Below are 13,097 nucleotides of genomic sequence, written 5' to 3'. Positions count from 1 at the left end.
AGAAATCTCTTACCTCTACCGTGTTCATCTTTCCCTTGAAATAAATAAGTATCTTCTGATGGAGATTTGCTCTTTTCATGAAAAGTGTGATGGTAAGGAGGAAAATAAAAGATATTTTACAAATATCAAAGAAAAATATGTATTTTACAAATACATTTACATTTTAATACATAGTTAAGCCTCTGTATGTGTATGTTACCACCTCTTCAACAGTCTTCGTGATGATCTTACCAAATGACATGCCCTTATGAAGCTTTTCTATTTTATCCTAGACACAATGAATTCCTCCGGTCCTTGTTTGCTCATATCATTATGTTCATATTATTGTGTAGCTTTCATCATACTGAAAATAGCATAGAGTTTGTCTTTCCTAGATTGGATACAGGGACAATGAGTTGATTATTTTTGTATTTTTAGCACCAAGCACAGATACAATAGGTGTTAAGTAAATACTTGATAAATAGCTTAGCTTTCAACTGTTCTGAAGTGGTTTGATATGCAAATATTCATGTTATGTGAGGATAAATCATAGTAAGGACCTACTTGTAAGTTTAATCAATTAGCATCAAACTGATTTAGTAATATATTTATATAAACTTCTAAGCTTCCTTGTTTTCATTGGTGAAAAAAATAAATGATAACTTTATCAGTATAAAAATGAAATGAAATAGTACAGGAACTGCTCTAAATCAATGAGCATAGTAAACCCTCAATAAATGTTCACTCTGTTTCATCATTTGTGGAGACATTAAAATTTTGGTTACACCATGTTATAGTTTGTAGCAGCTTCATCCACTGGAAGTACTAAAAAGTGTCTGTTAGGACTTTATAATTATTTCACATAATTTAGAAATCATTTCTGATAAGCAGAAAAACTTTTCTCAATGATAAATATTATGTTTGGTAAATAAAGAGAAAATTTGCCCACTTAAAATTTGATCTACTTGTGCATAGTAATGAATGTAAGTGAGAATATTTTCCAGCTGCTTTGAAATATTGAACTGCCCAGGGACAAGACATAGATGATGTTTTGAAGGAAATAAATATTTCAGCTTCACGTTTCAGCCTTTCTCCTATATTCCTTTGATCTGGCTTTGGCTTACTTATTATTCTGCTTGAATGACTTCACATTGCCTTTTTCCTCTCCCTAGTAACAGGAAGTGGTCCTGCACCTATTTCAATGTAGTTAGGCTTTGTCATTATATAGGATGAATGTGTCTCTCCTTATTACCTACTGATACACGACTGCCTGTAAAGTAAGCTGTATTGGTGGGTATGTATGTAGCTTTGCATGTATGATGAATAATTTATATATGGAACTTTTAATCAGTACTTTCTTAAATATAGGAAACATAAAAGGAAACATTAGATTTGGGATTTTTTTGAAGTTTAAAGATTTTAAAGGAATTTTTCTTCACTATCCACTGTAACTATTTTATCTTTAAGGATCACTTTCTCAAGGTTTTCTTATTTCACCATAAATATTTCAATTGGTCTTCTATTTTCTGGGGTAGAGTTCTTTTCATTTATTTATATGCCTACATTATAGGCAGAAGTTAGTTTAGCACAAAATTAATATGTAAAACTTCAAACTGTGTAAACATGTCATCAAATTTACCTACATTGCTTTATTTTATACTTTACACACAAATCTGCTGATCTTCTGAGGCTTTTTCTTACACAAATTCTCATTGACTCTTTCCATTTGTCATATTCCCATAGTACTCAGCATATATAATATATATAATATTATACTACTACTTGATTTTGTTTTCTTTTGTTTTCCCCCCTTAATTGGACTGTTATTTCTCCAAGATCGGATTCGTTTTTATGCTTCTTCTAGGTTTTCTGCAGGTATCTTACCAAGTAGGTCTCAAAATTTGCTGCCAGGACCCTTGCCTCAGCTCCTGGAACATGACTAACTTGCTGAAAATAGAGGGTAGGAGGTTGATGCCGGGATCAGTTCTTTTGAAACATGTTTAAAATCCAGTTGACTTCAAGGAATTGATGGATCTCCTAGCTGAAATCCATATGTTTTTAAGAGATTTTTGGATAGCTGAAGAAGATTCCTCATTCTTAGTCATAGATAACGTGCTTCAAAACTAGTCGTGGTTCTTCAAGACTGGAGTCTGGCTCTGGGGGCAGAGTCTGCTGGGGAAGCCTAAATCATTGACGATATAAGGTCCTTGTCAGAAGAGAGTTCCACAGCACTTCTTTATACCCTTTTTGAGTGTTTCCCCTGGTATCAAGGGAGAAGTCTCTAGCTGGTTTAGCACTGGAGCATCGTAGTTTCATTGAGTCTTATTGCGTGTTTGCCCATGGTTCTATCAATGCTGTCCTCTGAGGCAGGATTATGGTGGGAACTGCTGGCTTTCTTTGGTCTGCGTTTACTGTTGCTGTATGTAAGCCCACTTGCCACCGTGGGGCTTCTAAGAAGGTTGTTGTTCTGATTCACCATAATAGGATGGAGATTCCTACAGTAGAGATCTGTTTCCTACCGATCTGTCTCTTCCTGAATGGAGTGGAATGAAATCTCTCTGAACTGTCTCCTTCTGTTTTTCAAGACCCTGTGTTTGAACCTCTGTTACAATATTTGGTAATAATATATTTTTTCCCTTTACCTGATGGCGTCTTCTTAGAAAGACAGGTTTCTCATATAGCTTTGTTCCTTAGTATAATTTAGTGGTTAACACTTAGTAGGTCTTAACCAATTTTTGATGAATGACTTAATAAAAGGTTGGATGACTCTGTTGTAAACTCAAAGTACTGTATTCTTTTAGGAAGAAGAAGAATGGAAAACAATCTTCTCAGGTTTGCTATGGACATTTTAAACATAATTTTGTTATCCCTAGAAATACACTTATATTTGGTTTTTAGGATTCAGTGGTTATATGATTATCTTATATGCAGCCTACTTTGTGACTCAGGAAAGCACTTTATCCTTGTGTATTTTGTGTGTCATCCTTGTGCAGGGGCCATGCTAATCTTCTCTGTATCGTTCCAGTTCTAGTATATGTGCTGGCAAAGTGAGCACTGTCCTTTTGTATTTTGGCTAATATTTTTTAAATATTTTATTTTATTTTTATGTAATCTCTACTCCCAACATGGGGCTCGAACTCACAATCCTAAGATCAAGAGTCGCATGCCCTACTGACTGAGCCAGCCAGGCACCCTTGTCCGTGTGTGTTTTGAATTGGGCTAGCACTACGCACCCCCACAGTAGGTTTCAAAATTGTGATACATGTCTTTGCTATGAGGAGTGCAGAAATGCTAGGCAGCAGCATTTCCTTATAGGTTCTTAAAACTTTTTCTAAAAAGTCACCTTAGCTGTGAATTGGCATTCTTCTTCAGGCTTTCATAATCCCTGGGGTGCCCTGGAGTTTTCAGTAGTACCTCGTTCCTCATTATCCCTTGCACACTTCTTTTCTAGGCCAGGTTCTAGTCTTATGACTTTCGAAAAACAAAACTTTCCTTGGTCACGTCTTCCTTTTGCAAGTCTTAGCAGTCATTCGTTGATCTCCAGAAATTTTAATTCCTAACCATACTGATTCCCTGCACTTAACCACACTCAGAGTTTGCATGTTTGGGTAGATGCATATTGGTCAAGGGGAATATCTAGAACTAACTGGAGAGTCTTTGGGTGGTTTTATCCGGGGTCCTATCTCATCCAAATTTGCCACTGTTAAATGTAAATATGCCCTTTGGGAAGAAATAATTTGGCTTTTTAGGTTTTTGTTTTTTGTTTTGTTTTTACCTGGTGACATTACCTAGAAGGAGTTAAGTAACAAAGGAAACACAAAAAATTAAAATGCTCAAAGAGTAGCAAAATTTAACCTATGAATTTTTTTCTTTGCCTGATTTAACTTTTAAATTTGTTGAATTTCCTACTTATTTTTTTTTTGTCCATGCAGCATTGTTAATGCAGTTATAAATGTTATGTATATTAAGTACCTCAGAGAGCCCTTGATATATTCTAAGGTTTGGATATATACTAGTTTTGTTAGTTGTTATTGTTTCCTCTCGCTGCTATGCCGCAAACACAGTGTCTTAAAACAATTCAAATTAATTATTTTACAGTTTGGGAGATTAGAAGTCCAAAATGAAAGTTAGGGCCTAAGGTCAAGAGTGGTCAGGACTGGTTTTTGCCAGGAGGTTTTAGGGAAGAATCTGTTCCTTGCCTTTTCCATCTTCTGGAGGCTGTCTTCATTCCTTGGTTTGGGACCCTAATCACATTGTCTTTTCTCCATTGCTTCGTCTCTCATGCTGCCTTGTCTCTCCTTTGACCTTTTTGCTTCCCTCTTATAAGCATCTTGTGATTACACTTGAGGCCTATTATATGATAGCTCTGTTTTTAATTGTTTAAGGAACCTCCATACTGTTTTCCATGGTGGCTGCACCAATTCACATTCCCACCAACAGTGCACAAGGGTTCTCGTTTCTCTATATCCTCGCCAATACTTGTTATCACTTGTCTTTTTGATGATGGCTGTTCTAACAGGTTTGAAATGATATCTCATTGTGGTTTTCATTTTCATTTCCCTGATGAGTGATGTTGAGCACCTTTTCATTTACCTGTTGGCCATTTGAGTATCTTTGGAAAATTTTCTATTCTGCTCTTCTGCCCATTTTTTGATTGGATTATTTGGGCTTTTTTTCTGTTGAGTTATATGAGTTCTTTATATACATTTTGGATATTAACCCTTATCAGATATGTGGTTCGAAATATTTTCTCCCATTCTGTAGTTTATCTTTTCATTGTCTTGATTATTTTTTTCCTTTTTTTTGCTGTACAGAAGCTTTTCATTTTGATGTAGTCTCACTTGTTTCTTTTTGTTTTTGTTACTTATGCTTTTGGTGTCATATTCATGAAGTCATTGCTAAAACCAATGTCAAGGAGATTTCATCCTGTTTTCTTCTAGGAGTTTTATAGAATCAGGCCTAACATTTAAGTCTTTAATCCATTTTGAGTTAATTTTTGTGAGTGGAGTGAGATAGAGGCCCAGTTTTGTTCTTCTGCATGTGAATATCCATTTTTCCTAACACCATATATTGAAGAGGCTATCTTTTCCCCATTGAATAGTCTTGGCGTTCTTGTCCAATATTAGTTGACTGTATACGCATGGATTTGTTTCTGGGCTTTCAGTTCTATTGGTGTATTTTTGTTTTATTTAAATGGCAGCATCATACTGTTTTGATTACTGTAGTGGGATTTCTGGGAAGCGTCTTGCAATACTGGGGGAACTGGATGTCCACCTTGGGCTCTCCTTTTTCCACTGGAGAAACCAGGGTGGCTCTGTTGGTGCAGTGTAATCCTGGCCTGGGGTGATGGGTGGTGATGCAGAGTGGAGCCACTCCACTTACCTTTTTAATGTGATCCGTCTCAGTCTCTGTGGTCCATGGGAGTGCTTCATTCATATCCTTGGGTCTGGGATTTTCACAATGGTGTCATGTCTATGGATAGTTGCTAGTTGGTCTTTTGGTGAAGGGCACTGAAGTTGGGAATGATTTATGCCACCATCTTGATGACGTCACTCCAGATGGGCTCTTTGATATAGTGTGTTTGAAGTGAAGACTTCCAGAGATGAGCAGAAGTTTGATCTAGAGCTAGTATTAGAGCCCGAAAACAGAAAGTAGACTATACATTATCAACCCAAATGTAGCAGGCTGATGGTGGCCCCCAAAAAGATACGTTCATATCCTAATCCTCATAATTTGTGAATGTTCTTATTTAAAAAGGGGATCTCTGGAGCTGTAACTGAGTTAAAGATCTTGAGATGAGGAGATTGTCCAGGTGGGTCCTAAAGCCAATCGTGAACCTCTTTACTATGGAGAAGAGACACAGAGGAGAAGGTGATGTGAAGATGGATCAGAGAGAGATATAGTCACAATCCAAGGGTGTCAACAGTCTCCAGAAGTTGCAAGTGCCAGGAAATGGATTCTCCCTTAGAGCCTTCAGAGGGAGTGCAGTGCTGCTGACTCCTCAATTATAGACTTTTGGCCTCCAGAACTAAGAGGGAATAGATTCCTATTGTTTTAGACTACTCAGTGTGTGGGAATTTGTTATGCAGCCCTAGGAAACTGATACACTAAGCTACTTTTATATATAGCTCCATGGACTTCCTTACTGAACTACCTCTATCTGCCCTATATCATGTCCATAATGCTGATAATCTCAACAATCACCCTTTCATTCTGTGCAACAAGAACGTTTTAGCTACCACCATTCTCTTGTTCATATATGAACTACTCCTCCACTTCATATTATTGGGTGTCATTCAGTTTGCCTTTCAGAGTTTGCCTTTTTAAGACTTAACTACTTCTCTTCCTTTCATATCTGAATTCAGTCTCTTCTGTCACCTTTCAAAGGTCATTTGAGAAACTAAAGGAACAAATCGTGGCATCAGTCCAACTAGATAATTACAAAACATTCCTTTCTTGACACTGAAAAATCTATACATGTTAAGTACAATTACCATGCAGAGTAGACTCTCTTAATTAATTATAGTTATTAGTTTTGCCCCTTATTAGTTTTTGCTTCCTCTTTAAAATTTTCCATTAGAGGGACGCCTGGGTAGCTCAGTCAGTTGAGCGTCTGCCTTCGGCTTAGGTCATGATCCCAGAGTCCTGGGATCAAGTCCTGCCTCTGCTTCTCCCTCTGCCTGCCACTCACCTTCTTGTGTGCTCAGTCTCTCACTCTCTCTGACAAATAAATAAAATCTTAAAAAAATAAAATGAAATAAAAATTTCCACTTGAAATATATACCTAGGGGCACCTGGGTGGTTCAGTCGGTTAAGTGTCTGACTTCAGCTCAGGTCAGGATCCCAGTGTCCTGGGATTGAGCCCCATATCAGGCTCCGCACTCAGTGGGAGGCCTGCTTGTCTCTCTCCCTCTGCCCCTCCCCCACTCATGCACGCTCTCTCGCTCTCTCAAATAAATAAATAAATAAATAAAATTTTTTTAAAAAGGTAAATATATACCTAGTTGGGAAAATACATGTAAAAACTCATAAACTGCAAAGAGCTATGCAAGCATATCATCATCATCATCATCATCAGTTTAGGATTATCTGAGTCTTCTCTCTCCAAGTCAAAAATACCTATAAGGCACATGCTGTAGGAACAAGCAAATTCCTAGTCATGGAGCCATTATAGTCATTTATGAGCATTGCATGGCATTGAATTCTCTAAGAAGTTGGATGGTAATTGCTTTTTCGGGTTATTCCCCATTACCAATATCCTAAACCTTGTTTGAACATCAAACCCCCAGAAACCAAATGAGACCTAAGGCTTCTTTCACTCCATGGAATTTGATAAAGAATCATATTTTCTGGCTTAGTGGTTCTCAATCAGGCATGATTTTGCCCCTCCCGGACGTATTTGGCATGTCTATAGACATTTTGGGGTTGTCAGAATAGTGGGGCGGAGGGACATTGTCACTGGGATCTAGTGAACAGAGGCCAGGGATACTGCTAAACATAGCACAATGCACCCAAAAGGTCCCCACAATAAAGAATTATCTGACCAGAAATACCAATAGTGCTGAGGTTGCTATGTTCCATGGTTTTGCTCTGGTTCTATCTAGATGATATAATATAAATTTATGAAACAAATATTGAATTAATCTATACATGTAGTATGCTCAAGGTATGTAATATAAATAAGAGGAAGACACGTTATGTCCCCACATCCTCCATTCCCCTAGCCTCAAAGAGATTTCATTATCCTAGAAAAGATAAATATATAAATTAACAACCGTAAAGGTACACATAAAATGCTGTGACTGTAACCAGACAGGGCAGATGACAGCTGGATTTCTAGACTGGCCACAGGGCACATTCACCTCCCAGGTGACACTGGAAGGGTCAAGGTGAAAGTGGAGTGGGGGATTGATGGGGCCCTGGAGACCCTGCGCCTGAAGTTGCCTGCCGTGGTGACCGCCGACCTGCAGCTCAGCAAAGCCCGCTATGTCACATTGCCCAACATCATGAAAGTCAAGAACATTAACAAATCAAACCAGGAGACCTGAGTATCTACCTGACCTCCAGCTCTCCGTGGTTAGTGTGGAGGACCCACCCCTGTGTATAGCTGGCATCAAGGCGGAGACCACAGAGGACTTGGTGGCCAAGCTGAGGGAGACTGGGTGGATTTGAGTCCCTTCCCTGAAACCCAGCAATAAAACTATGACCCTCCTGGGTGAAAAAAAATGCTATAGTAGCAGTATATAAACAGTGCTGACAGGACAAGAGACATAGCTAGCAATTCTATCCAAAGAGTTGGCATTTGAACCTCCTAAAGAATGAAGACTCATCTGCCAGTCAAAACAACAAAGAAGGAGGGAGGGTTCCAGTTTATATTATGGCCAAGTAAGCTCCTCTCAGACTAATCCTCTGGCAAATAGAAGCTCTGTACAAAATAGTGGAAGGGAGTACATTCTTGGAAGAAGGAAAGGTGAGTTTCCCGTTTTTATAGCATTTATTCTTCCACATTTGGTGCCATATGGGACAGTTAGAATGTGGGTAGATACCTGTGATCTTAGTGCTTGGAGAACCAGATGAAAGAATGGGGCAACCACTGGCAAACTAAGATGGAGAGATACCTAGGAAATAAGTGAACAAGTGAAACAGGAAGCCCAAATTCTTCGTATAATCTTGGTCTGTATTTCTGACTGATCCCTGAAACATGCATGGTTGGAGAATACTCTAAGCAGCCCAGGTAAGATTAAAGGAGCTGAATTTATATACGAACTTCTGTCACCAACAGAAGAAACAGAATTTATGGTGTTTGTTTTGTTTTGTTTTGTTTTTTTGTAGGTGAACTACTTTTATTAGTTTAGGAATATGTCCACAATATATTAAGAAAATTAGAATTTATAGTTTGAATTCAGCCAAGTTAACTGCCTGCTAAAAACAAACAATTGACATTAATTATATTAATATTGATAACATTAATACTATTCGGAGGAAAATAACAGAATCCACGCTCTCTACAATGTCTTATTCATAAAGATACAAGCCAAAATTACTCGACATAAGAAGAAATAGGTAACATAACCTATTTATTCTCAAGAAAATAATCAGTGGAGACCACCTCAGGTTGAATTAGATCTAGGTTTAGCAGATAAAAAATTTAAAGTAGCTATTATAGTTGTGCTCAAGGACATTAAGAAAAATTGGTAGTAACAAGTGAGAAACTGGCAAATCCCAATGGAAAAACAGTGAAAAATACAACGTTTGAAGTTTAAAATGTGGACTGAATAAAACAACAGAGTGGAGAACAAGAAGATTCAATGAACATGAAGATAAGTCAATAGAAATCAGCCAATCTGAGGACAAAGAGAAAAATGTACTAAAAGAATGAGCTGCAGGAACTTGTAGGACCATCACAATGTATAAATTTGAGTTGCAGAAGTAGAGGGAAGAGAATAGAGGAATAGAGGCAAAATATTTTAATAAATAATAGCCAAAATCTTCCAGTTTTATGAAAGACATAATGATATGGATTCAGGAAGCTAAACAAAGCCCACACAGGGTACATGCAAAACAGAACAAAACCAAACAACACTTGTTCCTATCTGTCTTTTGATTATATCCATTGGAGAGGTTATATAATGATATCTCACTGTGATTTTGAATTGCATTTTTTGGATCACTAACGCTATTGAGTGAGCTTTCATGTGCTTATGGCCAACTGTATATCTTCTTTGGAGAATCATCTATTCAGATTCTTCACCTTTTTTTAAATTGTGTTCTTTCTTTCTTTCTTTTTTTTTTTTTTTTACTATTTATTTGTATGTGTTGTTTATGTATTCTTGATACAAGTCTTCTTTCAGATATATGACTGGCAAGAATTTTCTCCTCTTCTGTGGATTTTCTTTTCATTTTTGATGATATCCCTAGGAGCACAAGAGTTTTTAAACTTTGCTGAAGCTGTTTATATTTTATTTTCTTGCTTATGCTTCTGGTGTTACATCTAAGAAGGCTTTGCTTAGCTCAAGGTCACCCAAATTTACTCCTGTTTTCTTCTAAGAGCTTTATATTTCTAGTTCTTACATTTAGGTCTGTGGCTTATCTTGAGTTACTTTTTGTGTGTTGTGTAAAGAAGGATTCCAACTTTATTCTTTTGGATAAATGGATATCTGGTTGTCCCAGCACCATTTGTTGTACAGACTGTTCCTTCTCCATCAAATTGTCTTGGCACCCTTGCCGAACATTTACTGATCATCGATGTAAGGGTTTATTTCTGGAATCTTTATTCCATTGATTTATATGTCTTTTCTTATGCCAGTAGCATGCTGTTTTGATTAATCTAGCTTTGTAATAAGTTTTGAAATCAGGAAATGTGAGTTCTCCAACTTTGTTCTTCTTTTTTGAGGTTGTTTTGCCAATTTTGTGTACCTTGCATTTCCATATGAATTTCAGGGTCCACTTGTCAATTTCTGCAAAACGCCACCTGGGATTTTGACATGGATTGTGTTCAATCTGTAGTTCAATTGAGGAGTATTGTCATCTTTCCAATATTGAGAGGAATACTACTTTCCATTTTACTGCGCGTTTCTTTCTGACTCTTGAAGTATCAAATGTTTAGTTGTTCAAAGTATTTACCATTTTTTTAAAATAAGAATTTAGCAGAGACCCTTAGTCTTAGCAGTAGTGTGAAGAAGAGGCCAAAGAAGTTCCTTCATTTATCATGCGTAGTGAAAGGTATTATGTTTAGTGCATGTTCAGTCAGTTGTATCTTCATGTTTTTGACTCATCTAATCACCTTGAGCACCAATCAGCAGCCATGAACGTAGATGATATAGCTGCTCAAAGTCTTGTTTTCCAGCCCAGCTGGAAAGGGATGGAGACTCTTCTAGCTGTTTTCCAGACTTGTTTGAAGTTTTTGTTTTGTTTTGTTTTGTTTTTCTTGGAGTTTCCAGTGGAGATGCCACGCTGGCAGCAAATGAAGTATTCTGTAATGTGAAGCCTTATAAATATATGTTGGATCAATGCCATCATTATCAAAAGCGCTGGTACAGAAATGTGCAAAGGGAAGATTTTCAAATTAAGGTTGGCCTGTACATATAAATGTTAGCTTGTAAAGCTCAAGAAATACTAAATTGTAGTCTATTAGTCTCCGACATTTTATTGCCTTTTTGGAATAATCATGTACTTCAGAACATCCTTTAATCTGAGCTGCCTTGTGGTTATATAAGAATGCAGCTTCTTTTTTCTTTATGCTTTATATTCTCAGACGAGGAAAATTTACTGCATTTTATAAATAAATAAGAACTAAAAAGCAAATTTTCTTCCCACCTTTTTATCTTCATGGAGGCCCTGCTTTAAGGCATTTGAGTGATGCAGTTATACTCGGTCCCACAACTAGTTCCACTGGAAAAAATAATCTTCAAAGTCTTTTTTTTTTTTTTTTTTTTTTTTTTTTTTTTTGTGCTTCTTACAGGACACACTTCAGAATCATGGTAAAAGGAATACTGCTCTTAGTGAGAAGCAGACCTTTCTCTTTTTCAAATGCTGAAAGTTTTTGAAACTTCATTCCTTCAGTAGAAATTAAAATGGATCCCTCATTAAAATGAATATCATCTCTTTATTTAAATTAAGATCGATATTTTATTTATATTAAGAGAGAAGCTTCCTAAGTATTAGTGGTACTCAGTGTGCTTGTCATATCGAACTGGACGCAACAGTGATTTACGCCGAGTGAGGCCTTTTTTGATATTTACCTTTACTACTAGCAGGTGTGGTGGGACCAGAACCCAGTTGGAAGATTTCCTCATTTCCCCATGCTTGCTATTTAATATACCTCAATGTTTTCTATTTGTAAATCATCACAATAGAAATCAATTAAATGCAATGTTACTACACAAGGTTTTATTTGAACAATATCTTAAATATCATCTGAAATACATACCTGATTATAGGTAAGCCTTAGGACTTTGATTTATGTGGCTATAAGTTAGTTATAAAGTAAATGACTAAACTTGGTAGGTAAGAATGAAATTATGCACAGAAAATATTTACCTATTAAATTGTAAGTGTTTACATTAACTAAATGGCTCATGTGAATATTTGGGCAAAAAATGTAAAACAATTGACTTTTAGCATTCGTGGAACAGTGGATATTTCAGCCACTGGTCATATATTTTATAAAATGTGTCAGCAAAATTCTCTTTTGGCTAAGTAATAGTACATAATTTTAAAATTATATGATAAATAAATTTTTGAAGTTTTCAGATAGTGTCCAATGTACTTTCTTTTGTGTTTATGGACAGACTGACCGAGCAAAGTAAACCTTTGAAAAATTGTAATTCTGATATGAAGTAGTCTTTTCAAGTGCTTTTAGAAGGCCCTAAAAAATGAAAGAGTAACATGAGATGAATTAGTCACTGTAGTCCCTGGGTAGCACGGAAGTAATTCTTGTTGCTGCCTAACCCTAGCCCCTACAAGGGGACATCATTATTCACCAACCACGGTAGCCCTTTCCTCTGAGCCTGGTCTCACAATCCTTTTAACAGAGCATTCTTGGCAGCCCCATTCAGTCATTTGGGTCTGTCACAGCAGAGAAAATGTCCATTAAACATTTGTGACAAAATGTTTATGGCAAATATCCATCGCATTTGCCAATCTAAGTCTAAGACATGGTACCCAGTATACCTTATACGACTTTGTGTTGTCCTCATTTGTTGTTTTAGTATTCAGAAATTTGAATACTTATTTTTTAATAAATATTTGAATATTTAAACAAAATATTCAATGTTTGTATCAGGGAAACCCTAGTCAGCCCTTCCTGCTTCTTGGGCAGAGTAATAGAAGAAGAATGAAAATGCACCAGACCAAATTAACATCCCCTACTGCCATCAAAGTGCTCAGTCCTTTGTGTGCTGATGTCTCTTGAATCAGTCTTCAGTGTAACATCCAGTTATTAATCACCATTGTCTACTAGCTAATATTAACATTATGTGGCAAAGAAACAAAACTTTAAGGCCTTAGGATTTGGCAACCAGTTAACATTAAAGACATTTTATTTTAACAACATGGAAGAAAAATGAGCAGCAAGATATTCAGGTTCCCATTGAACAGTCAACTAAAGTAAACCACTT

At 36.7% G+C, this 13,097-nt stretch overlaps 1 protein-coding gene and 1 non-coding gene across 8 annotated transcripts in view; one reads left to right on the top strand and one right to left on the bottom strand.

Moving 5' to 3' along the window:
- The window catches only part of CEP112 (centrosomal protein 112), a 413,330-nt gene that overhangs the window by 140,169 nt on the left and 260,064 nt on the right, over positions 1-13,097 (top strand). The gene's annotated exons all lie outside the window — the stretch shown is intronic.
- Positions 2,928-3,034, bottom strand: LOC121105110. The gene has a single exon (XR_005837540.1). It is a non-coding gene; the product is annotated as a U6 spliceosomal RNA (small nuclear RNA).

The sequence above is a fragment of the Ursus maritimus genome, unplaced genomic scaffold, assembly GCF_017311325.1.
Source record: "Ursus maritimus isolate PB19 unplaced genomic scaffold, ASM1731132v1 scaffold_24, whole genome shotgun sequence".
Taxonomy (NCBI): domain Eukaryota; kingdom Metazoa; phylum Chordata; class Mammalia; order Carnivora; family Ursidae; genus Ursus; species Ursus maritimus.
This window is presented reverse-complemented; position numbering and strand designations above follow the sequence as displayed.